The sequence below is a fragment of the Delphinus delphis genome, chromosome 5, assembly GCF_949987515.2.
Source record: "Delphinus delphis chromosome 5, mDelDel1.2, whole genome shotgun sequence".
NCBI classification, from domain to species: domain Eukaryota; kingdom Metazoa; phylum Chordata; class Mammalia; order Artiodactyla; family Delphinidae; genus Delphinus; species Delphinus delphis.
Genome location: NC_082687.1, coordinates 14661203 through 14674204, shown reverse-complemented (window position 1 = coordinate 14674204; position 13002 = coordinate 14661203).

Genomic DNA, 13002 nt, shown 5'->3' with positions numbered 1-13002 from the left:
ATAAATCCTAATTCTGAGATGATCCACAACATACATAATGTATACATTTTTCTCAACTAAATTACGTAGGCAAACAAAAGGTAAACAGAATAGTTCTGATACTTAATGCAACTATAAAAAGACTTAATTGCTTAAATACATTTTGATATTTATCTTATATTTACATGAGCACCTGGAAAAGCTCTGTCAGCAACATAATAGCACATATGTTAAATAATACTATAAAATTTAAAAACTATAAATATGTACATTATCAAGAGGCAACTGCTCAGGTACAACATACATTTCAAAAGTCTGCATTATAAAGTATTAGTCTGTCTTAAATATATGATAATATATTACTCCTTTTATAACTTTATGTACAATTTTTAAAGATATAGAAAAATCATAAAAACATGTAAGTGCTTCATGGACATACCCCTGAAACATCTTAAATATCTTTGCAAATATCAGTGCAAAAATGTTTGCAGAACTGGCATAAGCCCTTCCAATACACAAGTCTGTTCATTCAACAAGTAATATTAACTCTAGTAGAACATGATTAAACATAATTAGAGCTCCTTAACAACATAAACCCTGAATAATCCTTGTCATTTCTTTCAAATTGTTAAAGCGTTTGAAAGGTTAAATATTGTAATGGGGCTTCCCTGGTGGCGCAGTGGTTGAGAGTCCGCCTGCCGATGCAGGGGACACGGGTTCGTGCCCCGGTCCGGGAAGATCCCACATGCCACGGAGCGGCTGGGCCCGTGAGCCATGGCCGCTGAGCCTGCACGTCCGGAGCCTGTGCTCCGCAACGGGAGAGGCCACACAGTGAGAGGCCCGCGTACCACAAAAAAAAATATATATATATAGTAATGAATTATTTTCAAGTTTTGAATCTTATTTTTAGTGTTGACTTAAATATTATTGGGAAGAAAGGCTAACTAAAGGAAAATCACTCCTTGTCTGGGAAGAACAGTTACAAAATTGATAAATCAAAGTTTTACCTTAAAGGATAATATTTTATGTAAATTAGGATTCTTTAACATGATCAGCTATTAGAGTATAGTACTTTTAAAATAAATATGTACACTAAATGGAAATAACATTCGTGAATATTAATATATTTGAGTTGTTTCAAAATTAGTTATGGAGAGGTACTTTAACATCAATGAAGGTAAATTTGATTTGAACAATAGGAGTTCCAGTTCCAGATAAAATGGAATAGAATCCTTTCACCCTATTACTTCTGCTAAGTACACGTAAAACACTGAACATAATAAGACAAATAACGTAAGAGTGTAAAAGATGAAGAAAAGAAGACAGATCTTGGGATTTGAGGAATAACACAGTAGTGTGTTTTCTGGGTTATATTTTTGCTTTTCATATATTCCAGACAGTGGTCTAGAGAAGATGGCAACCCAGAAATGCCGATAGGTACAGACAAAAAAGGCCCAAGGAAAGACTGCTCTCTCTAGCCAAAGAAACAAACAAAAAAAAGAGTTACCTGGAAGAAGAGAAAACTTCTTTAACCAACCACACACAGAAAAACATATTTTTACCACTTCACTACCACCATGTCTCCCTTTTCTCCTACCTTCTCCCTCTCCCCCTGTGACATCATCAGAGGCCAAGTAGAGAGCCTGGGCTTCCACCACCATCAGGTGGTAGTAGGCAGTGCTCTGCCTCTTCTGCTGAGCTGGTGTCAGTGGTAGCTAAGTGGGGAGTCTGGACTTTCAACCCTGCCCAGCTTTAGTGGGTGGCATTACACTACCTTAATTATGCTAGTGTCCACCGAGGCCAAATGGAGAACTTAGACCACCTTCCTGCATAGGCAGGAGGAACCTGCTTCCACTCCCAACCAGGCTTTTAGGGGAGGGAGCTAGTGAAAGGGATTTATTAAACCTATACATGAAGTTCTATGCACACTCCTGAGTAGCCCACATAAGAAACTGACCAGATTTAGCATAGCAGAATATTTGAGAGCTGGTTTACTATTTGGAAAACCACTGAGGTTTTCAGACTAACCTCTGACACCACACAGACAAAGCACAGCAGACTAGCACTGCAAAGACTGAAAACTAAACAGACCTGTATGCCAAACCTAAATGTGGTGACTATCTGATAAAACAGAAGATTTAAACAGGATCCAGAGTCTAATAACATAATACCCCAAATGTCTAGGATATATTTGAAAATTGCTTGTCATGTCAACAAACAGGAAAATCACAACTGGAATAAGAAGACAATAGACAGCAACCTGCAAGTGAATCAGCTATCAGGCTCATCTGATAACGGCAGCAATGTAGCCATCTACAAATACTTCAATGAGCAATTACCAACACTCTTGAAACAAGGGGAAAAAGTACAAAATTTCATTAATAAGTTTAAAAAAAATTAGAATCAAATGGAAATTACAGAATGGAAAAACACAGAATCAAAATTAAAATCTCATTGTATATGCTCAATAGCAGAATAAAGTGACAGAAGAATCAATAAATTTGATGACCCATCAATAAAAATTACCCAATCTGAACAAAGAAAGAAAATAGATTTAAAAGTAAAAAATGAACAGAGCCTCAGGGACATGCAGATGATAAAGAAGATCTAAAACTTATGTACTAAAGTCGTAGAAAGAGAAGAAAAAGAAGTGTCAGTCTCAAAAAATATTTGAAGTAATGGCTAAAATTTTCCATAATTTGGCAAGTGATACAAACCTTCATATTCAAGAAGATGAATAAATACCACAAAGTATAAATTTATAGAAATCCACACCAAAATATATATAATAAGATTTCTGAAAACTAAAGATAGAGGAAAAAATCTTGAAAACAGCTAGCACGATATGACACATTACCTAAAGGGAACAACAAATCAAAAAAACAGTGAACTTCTCATCTGAAACCATGAAGGTCAGAAGGAATTGGCAAAACATTTTTCAAGTGCTGAAAGGAAAGAAATTCAACCCACAACAAATTTCTATAAACCTCAGGAATGAAAGGGAGATAAAAGACATTTTCACATGAAGATAACTAAGATAATTTATTGCCGGCAGACCAGACTAAGTGAATGGCTAATGGAAGTTCTTTGATCAGAAAGAAAATGATAACAAAGGGAAACCTGAACCATCAGGGAGGGAGGAAGAACAATAGAATGGATAAATATAGGGGAATAAAAATGAAACAACTTTTGCCTTTGAGCTTTTAATATTAAAGAATTTTAAAGACTTAAAACTGCACTGTCCAATACACAAGCCACTAGTCATATGTGGCTAATGAGAACTTGAAATCTACTCTTAATGGAGAAGTGCTGTATGTGTAAAATCCACCCTGAATTTCAAAGAGATAGTACAAAAATGTAAAATTTTCCATTAACATTTTTGTTAATTATATGTCGAAATGGTATTATTTTGAATATGTTGCATTGAATAAAATGTTATTAAAATTGAAGTTAATTTTGCTATTTATTTTTCCTTTCTTTAGTGTGGCTATTAGAAAATTTAAAATTACATATCTGGCTCACATCTGTGGTTTGCACTGTATTTCTGCTGGGCAGTGCTAACCTAAAGTGCTCAACATTCACACTCCTTCATGAAAAACTACAAAAGATGCCCTTCGGTAAGAAGAAATCTGAAACTAGTGGGATCCGGTAAAATGAAATTTTTTGTTAAAACACTGATATATTTAAATAACCCTTGGCATAAAATTTTAGGAGTGTGTGATAGGGGCCTGTTCACTGGGCATGTAAATTATCCTAAGTTAGGTGAGAAAGCATTGCTGCTAAATACAGGCCTTGTTTTTAAAAAAAAACTTTTTGGTAAAGATTTTATATTAAAAATTTTAGGATAACCTCTAAAAGAACAACTGCAGACTGCTTTACACCATTCAAGGAAAAGAGCAGAGGGAATGTAGAAAGCTTTCTCAAAAAAAAAAAAAAAAAAAAAAAGTGAAAGACAAATAGAAAGGAAAAGGAAAAAAAGATTATAAACAGAAATAAATTGATTTGCTAAATGTAAATATAGAAGTGACAAAAATAAACCCACTTATTAAAAGATGGAGCCTATCAGATAAGGTGAAGAGCAATAATCACACAAAAACATTTCATTCCACTTTATCAAGTGCAAATGAACAAATCAATGAAATACCATTTTACCTATTAAATTGAAAAAATTGTGGTCAAGGTTATAAAAAGTGGACCTGCTTAAACAATACTGGTGGTAATATAAATTGTTACACCCTTTTACCAAAAAAATTGGCTAAAAGATGCCCATTACATGTACGATATAATACCTAAAAATCTGATTTCATACAGATGCCCAACAATGGAATATGGTTAAACGTCTATAATACTAAATACTACACCACTATTAAAATCATGTTTTCAAACAAAAGGCAGCAAGATAGAAAGTGCTTAGAATTTACTAATTGAATAAAACATGATACACAACTGAATCACAAGATTGTTAAGGAAACTACATATTTAAAATAGGTAAGTGTGTGTTCATTTTTTAAAGCTAGTATAACACAATGTTAAAATAAAAATATTTTAGTTTTTGCTGAGGACCCAGAAAACAGATTCCATAATGAAGCATGAGACCATCATGTAGAAGTTGCAAAAGGAGGTTGTGCAAAACAATTTGTTTCCAACCCTCTCATTCACATCAAGAGGAGAAGTAGAAGATTAGAAGAGTTAGCTAGAGTCTTTGGGGTGCTGGTGTATGTGGAGTACATACACCAAAGGAAGGACAATGAATAGTATTCTCCCTTGTCAACTAGAGAGAGTGGACGATGAGGAAACTATCAAGGGACTTAATATTTGTCACCTGCAATTACTGTACACGGTGGGCCGATATCAGAATGAGTTTGAGAAATCTGAGGATGAGTAATTCCCTGACAAGTTTATCTGCTGAGGGAAGTAGGGGTGCTTTTACATGGGTATCTGCCTGTATTCTCAAGATTGTCCTGACCAGATATGGCCCTCAAGTGGGAGATAGCCTGTTGTGCTTGCAGTCATTGCAATCCAGAGGGACAAGAAGACCCCAACAGTGAGAGAAAGTTTATGTGGCAGTGGAACACTGAGAACCAGGGAGAAAAAGAAAGCAAGAGGGAGAGGTGAGGCCATTACCTGGGCAAGGGAATTTCAGGTAAAAACTCCCATTAGGCAGAGACGTCATGCAGAGCAGTCTCCAAAGAACCCAAGAAAGTTTTCCATGAGGGAAAGTTTTAAATATCTCCCTGATAAAGAGCACATTCCACCTCTGAACAGTATCATTCAGATAAAAGAGTGTCTCATTTCCTTTCTTCTTCCTCTCTCCCATTCCCCTGTAGGGATCAAACGCTGTGACTGACAAAGCTAAGAAAAAGGGGTAAAGACATCAGTCAGGGAAAGAGGGGAAAGCATCCTTCTCTCCCACTGCAGTTGCCTACCCTACAGCTGGCACAAGTTGGGAAAGGGAGAGTATCTAGTATTTTGAATGAGCTTAAAATGCTGAATATTACAGTGGACTGAAAATATTACTGTTTGGAGAAGATTTCATTATCTGAAAATGACTTGATAAGCCTGGGGACTTGCCCTAAATTCCATCCAGGAAAAGAACTAGGACTAGGAGAAAAATTAGTCAACACACTAGATGAAGAAAGATAGCAAGAGACAAGAATAAATGTGCTTTGTGATTATATCCCACAAGACATGCTTGATCCACATGGCAGTTACATCTGAAATAAAGAGGAGAGACTAGAAGGAAATCTACCCTTATTAGCAGTAATATTTGGGGAAGATAGTAATGGGATTACTTGTGACTTTTTTCTTTTCTTTCTTTTTGATTTTTATAAAATCAATAAGATGTTTTTTATCCTGTAACCAAATGGGATTTGTAGTGCATGGTTGCCTGGGCCTGCAGATCATAATGAATTATTTCTTTTTAGTTAACTACATAAGTTTCTTTCAGATGATGGATGGTTTCACACTGAAGAACGATTGCAATCCTTCTAGAAAAATGCTAAGATGTATGTAAACTACAATTTCTTCTGTAAAATCTCAACATTATACATTAAACATATATTTTTTACTATTATATAAAAAATTATAAGTTGCATTAACAAAAAACAAATCATTCACAGCGATAAAGAGGTTCATTTTTAGTCTGTAGTTACCATAACTGAGTCAGGAAACAGGGTTAGGCTCAAGGGAGAGGAGTCTATCATATATGCACAGAACTAATGCTTCATAGCTCCTCATTCATGTTTTCTAAGTGCAGTTAAAAATGTTACACACACACACGCAGTATTTTACATATTCTGTAACCTCTTTTAACTCACAAAATTATCACATACTTTTAGAAATTTACTGTAGAAATAAGTATATTTTATTATATCATTTGCTATCAGTGAAATTTTTAAAATTATATTCCTATAAGTCTTCAATTTGGAGGCATGCATTCCTGGACAATCCGGATGCCTTGATTTAAGACCTTAGCTGTAATTTTTCTCTTTATAAAAATACCCAATCTCCCTCATAAGAGTGTTAGGAGTTAATTAATCACCTGACACATTGAGAATATAAAGTACAGATTCGTGTGAAGATTTTTCAGTTACAGTTTCTTCTGTCACCAGAAATAGAGCTGTTAATTAATTTTTACATAACTCTCACAGATGAAGAAAATTCTTTAATAAATTAATATTAAAACAGATTATCTGAAATGTTAGTCTCAATAACGGTGTGGTTTTTATGATTATGGGTATGTAATTGAATGCCATAAGGGAAAGAATGCAGAGAAATTCTATCTTCATTACGGTGTTTTCATGCATCAGATGGGATCTGATAATTAAAACAGAAATATTATGACTAAACTAGTAAAAAACATTTTAAAATCCATATAAGAAGGTGATATGTCTATATTGATAAAATAAACAAGTGTGTGTGTGTGTGTGTGTGTGTGTGTGTGTGTGTGTATGTGTGTGTGTGTACATCTGCATAGAAAAGAAAGAGAGAGACCTAGACAGAATTCTGAGAGTGCCCCCAAGGCTCCTGTCCCCTGGTGTAGTTGCCCTGTATATGCATTCCTCTTGAGCGTAGGCAGGACTTATGACTATGAAGGGATAATTGCTTTGATGATTAAATTACATTATACAAAACACTGTTGTAGCAGGCTGGAAAGATTCTCCTGCTAACTGAAGAATTAAGCTGTGTTATGAGAGGGCCAAAAGGTTAGGACCTGAGGGCAGCCTCTAGGAACTGGGAGTGACTCCTGGCTGACAAGAGTGTCAGCACAGCTGTGTTCCTTTCTTCAGGGTCTAGGAAGAATAAGTTTCCGTACTTTTTCCAGCTTCCAGAGGCCATTCACATTCCATGGCTAGTGGCCCATTCCTCTACCTTCAAAGCCAGCGAGGATGGGTCAAGCCTTTCTCACACTGAATCACTCTGACCTCCTCTTCTAGCTCCCCGCTTCACATTTAAAAATCTCTGTGATTACATTAGACCCAATCAAATAACGCAGGAAGAGCCTCCTATCTTAAGGTCAGCTGACTAGAAACTTTAATTCCATCTGTTACTTTTATTTTCCTTTGCCATGTAATGTAATATATTCAGAAATTCCTGATATTATGGTGTGGACATCTTTGGGGGACTATTATTCTGGCTATCAAATACTTCAACAAAAAATGGGCATTAGAATGATGAAAGAAAAACAACATAAACATTAATTTTAACGTTTTATTCTAAAATTTTAATCACACTGCTAGGATGAATATTTAGAAAATTTTGTAAGTTACTGAAATGCAACAAAACTGAAACTTCTTCATATCTATGTAAATTACTCTACATTGGTATAGTTTTTAATAAGTTAAACCAATATTATAAATAAAAATAATGTTTATAACACTTTAACAAAAATGAAATATATTTAAAATTCAACTAGTATTTAACTTTATTATCTTCCAATTGATTTGTGTACCTTAGTAATAGAACCAAAAGTCTTTCCTTATTGCTCAGAGTAATTAGGAATATTGGTAGGTACATGTTTCAGCAAAATGTTCCTTTTTTCATTGAAAATTAATAAATGTAACTGTGTAATAACAATATTATCACTTAGCTGTTTAAATGAAAAGCCAAATAAACCATTAATTTGGATTCCTTAAGATAAAGTATTTATGGTGAAAAGAATGGGAATAAAATGTATTATGTTATTACTCCAGAATTTTCCTTCATTAAAAATTAAAAGATCCAAGTCAATACTACCTAAACTTAGCACTAATGATATTTGTTATTTTATAAAACTATAAATCCATTGTTTCCAAAGCCTAGTGGAAAATTTTTGTTTAGTTAACATTATTGAATACATATACATGGTATCAGAAAGCTTGGTTTTTCTGTCCGTCTTTGTGCACCAGTTTAACTATGCTCATAACACATCATAAGCAAAACCTGCTCTAGCTCAAACAGTGTTTCGTAATAAATACATTCATGAAATAAAATAAATCCTTTGATGAAAACAAATTGGACAATGGGGCTTTTGCTCTAAATAGGTCAAAGTAAGCTAGTTACCTCAAGGAAAGAAATACAATTAGCTCAACAAATCCCTGTGGTCCTAGCCACAGGCAAACAAGAAGCATGTATCAACCTTTGGGGATATCTCAATAATACATAGTACCTAAAATATTATCAAGCATATCAGGCAAAGGAAAACTGACTTCAGATTGTACACTCCAAAGTAGGTGCAAAGAGGGAAGAAATACGAGATTCATTATAATTTAAACTATACAAATACTATCTTAGAGGAAAACAAATTCGTATTCTAAGACTGACATGATCATTATAAACAATGCTCTAGTTTGCAGTCTCTGATGAGTGTGGCATGGTTTTGTGTTTGCGTATTTGCTTGATTGCTTTTATTTTTAATACTGCATTATGCCTTTTTGCTTTATTCATGCAGATTTGAAATGTGAAATTTGAAAATACCTTGAGAGATGACATCAAAGGCTTTTTAAATCTACAGTCTAGCTAGATTAAACAATGGTGTGGAATTATAGGTCTCAGAGCAATTATTGTTCTGCTGTAGCCCTTCTGGTGTTCAACAACTATTGGGTTTTGAGTTCCAATCTTATACAATGACATCCCAACTACAGGCAAGTTCTTGTGGTTTAGAGTTCTCAAGAAACCCCTGGGACAGTAAATAAAATAAAATAAAGTCATATTTTATTAAATCTTACTCATCATGTCCCCATGAGTAGGAGTGGCTCCCCAAAGAAAATTTTCAATCTCACTTAAGTTAGTATGAATTATAGAGTGCTAAAAGTCTACTATGTGCTTTAAATGAAAAGTGTCTACCATTAATACAGGGCAGTTCTTCTGGGACTTTGTCTTCCTTCTGGCCAATTGACTTGTTTTGTCCCCCGTGGCTAATTTGTTTCAGGACCCTTCCCCTAGGTGTGCACTCATCTCTCGGCCAAGGTGGATCTCGATGCAAAGGCATCTGGGAGAAGCAAGATTCATTATGGCCTGGTGCTGTCCCCTAACTTTTGACACCCAAGGAGCCTTTCTGCGCATGTGTAATGTCTCCCTTGCCCCAAGGAAGGGCGGGGGGAGTGGTGTTCTCTTGATCCTTTACTCAAACAAGGTTTTGCCTCTCTTTGTTCTTGCCTTTCTCGGAGGGCAAACAGGAGGCTGATTGTAAATGCCTAACCTGGAACCCACCTATCTCCTGTCTCAGGAAATACAAACCAAAGGCTAGTTTTAAGTGTCTGGCCTGAAGCCCCTCTATCTCCTGCCTCAATGTTAGGACCCAGTGAGACAGTACCTGTCTGTACCTGTCTGCAACCCAGGAAGAGAGCTCTCGCCAGACACCAAACCCTCCTGGGCCTTGATCTAGGATATTTAACCTCCAAAAATATGAGAAATAAATTTCTGTTGTTTAAGCCATCCAGTCTGTGGTATTTTGTTGCAAAATAATATAATGTTGCAAACTAATTACTTGGCTCTTCAGACTAAATGTACATATATATGCTTATTTCCAATTTTGTCTCATTATAATTTTTATTGGTTAAGTCACTGCTTAATTCCATTGTGGACATTATTTTCATACCACCACTCTACGGGCTTCTTACATTTTCTTGGAATTTTCCATTTTATATTATAGTCTTATGAGTAATGGCACTGCTTTTTTCTTGACTCTCCCCTAGTTCATTTTCCCAAAGCAGGCCTACAGCTTTTGGCAACAACGTCAAATACTTTCAGAGAAAATTCCTACAAAATCCCGTTGAATCAGCCACAATTATTTTGAGGCTTCTAAGAAACTTTATCAAATCCACAGACTATCTCCTTTTCTTATTCCCTATGATTTCCCTAGTGCCTAACAGCATGGTAAATCTTACATGATATTGGCTAAATCAATGAACAAACAAAAGAGTATGCTTTTTCATCCTTCTCTCGCTATCAAAGGTAGCATCAACCCAATCTAGTTTCCAAAAGCAGCAAAAGTCAAATTTTCTGCAGTAGCTTGCAGTGTTGGTGATACAAGCCCTGGGTGGGCAATGACATACAGTGGTGTGTTTGGGGCACTGTTCTGAACTACACAGCCACCTAGCCTAATTCTCTGACCCACTCAAAGATTCTGTAAGCTACTTACAATCTTTTAGTAAGTCGTGTCTCTACTTTAGCTAACCAGAATTGGTCCCGGTGGTTCACAGTGAAGACTTTGGTTGACATAGCACTTTTACCTAAGCAGAGGAGTCACCACTTTCAACAGATACCAAAGAGGATCAGTGACCCAATAAAGGGTAGGAACTACAACTTAAAGGAAAACAATTTGCTTGAGAAAACTGTGGTGAAATTTTTTTTCCAATTAAATTGGGTTTTAAAACTTTGAATGTGAAACATTTAAGAAAAGAGACTGTAGAGACAAAATGGCAGGCTATAGTAAAAAGATTAATACTGGAATACCTTCTCTATTTTAACCAAATAAATGCCTTTATTCTTTTAATCATGTAACACATTAAAAATGTGAATAATTTTATTTTATAGTCACTCATTCATTGTGAAACACCTGCCTATGTTGTATAATAAATGCTTTGTCTTAGGTTTGAACCTGAGTTCAGAGTCCTATGTATAGTGGGAACACAAAATACCTATATACTTGAAATTTTATAATACAAATTAAAAGAAGGCAAGTAAATTCTTTATATTTACATCTCTAGCCATTTACAAGTGAGCCTGAATCAAATGACAATACCTTTCTCTAAGGAGCTACAGGAACTTGACAGGCATTATCTAATTCATGTTCTCACAAATCTTGGTGATTAGTGAGATTATTTTAACACTGGTGTAACTGAAGGACAGAAAAATTAAACATTAGTCCAAAGCCTCCCTCCCACATACACACTGTCTACTTCTCTTAAATCCAAGCTTATGAGAAAGGAAAGAACAAGTGAAAAATGAATCCTTTCTACAACATCATCTTCAGTTAGTATGAGTGTACCTAGTGGTAGGAAGGAAAATTATCTGCTGTGAAAACTTGAATTTTATTGTTAAAATTTCATCTTGCTGATTGAATTATGAGACTATTCAGAACATGTCTATACTGCAGTTAATCTTAGGTTTCTTGAGTTAACAAACTGTTATTACGTTTACTCATCATCTTGTACCATAATTGCTCCTCCATCAATCCATGAAGAATAGAAATTAACAGACAGTTCAATAACATCCAGAGCTTCTGATCTAGTTTCCTGTCTTCTTACTTATCCTAATGTGACAGCTAGCCCACAAAGCTAAAAGTCTTCTTTAAGCATATAGAAAAGTGCATGACACAGTGATTGGCATAGTTAGATTTTTCTTTTCTGTAATTCTACAACCACATCTAAGCAGTTAGCTCTTCATTTTATTTTAATTTGGTCTACCCCAGATAAAAAGAGGAAGGAATCCTACCCTGTACTATATAAGAATAAAAATAAGAAAGGAAAATACAGTTTGTTTATTTGTTTGTTTTTTAAGTTCCTAATGCTTCAATTAATAGCTGAAGCAAATTCAGAAAATTCAGCAGGAAATTTCAGGAGAGTTACCTGTGTGGTTGAAGGCGCTGGACTGCAGGAAGCAGTGCGAAGAAGAGAGAAGGAAAGGGGGTAATGGGAGAAACAGTTTAGCCTAAGATCAACTGACAGCTTTCATCACACTCAGAAGTCAAAAGGGAGTTCTGAACAAGGAGAATAAATTTATTCAACAATTGTAATTTGAATCTCAGAAAGGTGAAAATAGAACTGCCTTGTTCCTAATTTGTACTAGAGTCCCTCAGGTTTGCAGACACGCAAACCTCCTGCAGCAGAGGAAGAAACAAAAATCCAGAAACAAAACCCCCATGCCCTTGGGTGTGAGGATCATGGGCAGTAGTGTGGTGGCAGGAAGTATGGAAAAGGGAGAGACATGACAGTAGTTCAAATACTCAACAAACTTCATAAGCTGAAATCAAAATTAGTCATCATTCCACTTAATGGGATATCTTTGCAGTAAGTGGAGCTTATAGGTTTTTATTCTCCCCCTCTTTCTCTCTCTCTCCCTCTCCCTCTCCCTCTCTCCCTCTCTCTTCCCCTTTCTCCCTCTCTCCAATCTTGGCAAAATTCTACAACCTTTACATTACAATAACAACAAAAAAAGGATGTGACTTAATCTTTCACAAAGCCAGTGTCTGGAATATTAATATTTCTTTTCTTCTTCAGAAATGGTCAATATGCAATTGACCACTGAGGGGGGTGGATTGGAGAGAGATTGAAACAACAAAATTGTGATATGCAGGTAACCCCAGGACTTTAAAAAATTTAGCTAATGTGTTACTCCTAAGGAGATATAGGTTATGTCAATTAAAGTATTTTGAAGACCCTTCTTACCATGCAGCTGTCTATCTCCTAATGCAGTTACATTTCCTAACCATCTCAAATAGCCCCTGGGTTCCACTGAATATCAACAGAAGGATCTCATTTATCACTTCCTAATCCAAACCATAATTCATGTTTTCAGTGCTGTACCCTCTTCTTAGACTAA